Source organism: Canis aureus, chromosome 24 (assembly GCF_053574225.1).
Source record: "Canis aureus isolate CA01 chromosome 24, VMU_Caureus_v.1.0, whole genome shotgun sequence".
NCBI lineage: Eukaryota > Metazoa > Chordata > Mammalia > Carnivora > Canidae > Canis > Canis aureus.
The window spans coordinates 14,114,127-14,115,682 of NC_135634.1; the positions used below are offsets into that span (position 1 = coordinate 14,114,127).

General features: G+C 33.3%; 1 protein-coding gene across 7 annotated transcripts in view; it reads right to left on the reverse strand.

The window, feature by feature from the left end:
• CDK8 (cyclin dependent kinase 8) overlaps nucleotides 1–1,556 on the reverse strand; it is a 131,110-nt gene that overhangs the window by 99,890 nt on the left and 29,664 nt on the right. The gene's annotated exons all lie outside the window — the stretch shown is intronic.

Below are 1,556 nucleotides of genomic sequence, written 5' to 3' on the forward strand. Positions count from 1 at the left end.
TAGCCCTCGTGATAGGAAAAATTCAAGTCTTTTAATAGGCTCAAAGAGGCTACATTACAATGCCAGCAATTACCTTCAGAGTTTGAAAAGGAAGGGTTTGGGGGAGAAATCTGGGTGATTACCCACTTTAGCTTCTGGTGCTCTCAAGAAAGTTTCTTTATGGCATCAAAGGTTCTCAAAAGAAACAAATATTTTACATAAAATTATACACTCTGGTAAAGACAAACTTGGTTAGTGAACTCACTCAAAGGGAAAACTTTACTAAAATTGCTGAGCATGTTGTTTTATGTCTCACCTCTCACCAGCATAATCCTTGGTTAAAAATAATAAAAGTGAAACATGGACAAGAGTCAAACCTCAAGGTCTCTTTGAATACCTCCAAATGGTTTTCACACAAGGGTTGTGAATATGTCCTGGTCATCATTTGCTTATTCTTGGGATAGACATAGATTTCTTGTTGGAAATCTACATCTCAAATAGTAGCAAAAACTTCATTCAGGGGCACCTGGGTGACTCACTCAGTTAAGCATTTGCCTTCAGCTCATGATCCCAGCCTCAGGCTCCCTGCTCAGCAGAGAAATGACTTCTCCCTCTCTCCCCTGCTCGTGTGTGAGCGCTCTCTTTCACTCATTCTACCTTAAATAAAAAATAAAATAAAATAAATAAAATAAAATAAAATAAAATAAAATAAAATAAAATAAAATAAAATAAAATAAAAAAATAAAATAAAATAATAAAATAAAATAAAATAAAATAAAAAAATAAAATAAAATAAAATAAATAAAATAAAATAAATAAAATAAAATAAAATAAAATAATAAAATAAAATAAAATAAAATAAAATAATAAAATAAAATAAAATAAAATACTTTATTCAATATGTTTCCAACCTCAGAAATTCCAACCTCTCTCTGATGAGAGGTACCCATCTTGCTGAAGCTATTATTAGAGTTTTCAAAGCCCTTCCACTTGCTCAGAAACTTTACTGCCCAATCTTCAAGAAGGTAGAAAGAACAAAGGGAATTCTGAAACTATACTTGCTACCTATTAGCAAAGATCTTAGAGACTCTCAAACTTCCAAGGCCCAAGATACTGCCACTGGCTTTAATGACAATGAAATCAATTCGTTATGGGGCTCAACCACTCTCCAATTATGAATTAATAAAGACTAGCCTATACATTTAGAAACGTTATCTCTGATACTAGATTCTACACAACTATAAGCAGACATGGCCAAATACTATTTGTCAGGAATTCATGCAATATACCCAGTCTTTCCTCAACATCCTCCTAAACAATTCCTATCTAACTTAAAACTTAGAGACATGGTCTTTTGGAAAAGACAGAGAAAAATAGTCTTTGGCCCTGAGAAAAAGAACTATCTACTGTTAACAACTAGTACAATGAAACTCCTTGGAATCATGTCTCTCAATTCAGTAGGCATAAATCAGCCTTGAATCACTGGAAGACTGTTGGCACCCAGAAACCTCAAGCTGAGGATTCTTAGGAGTCTTCTAGAACTAGATAAATCCCTCAACAGAATGTTCACTCCTTCT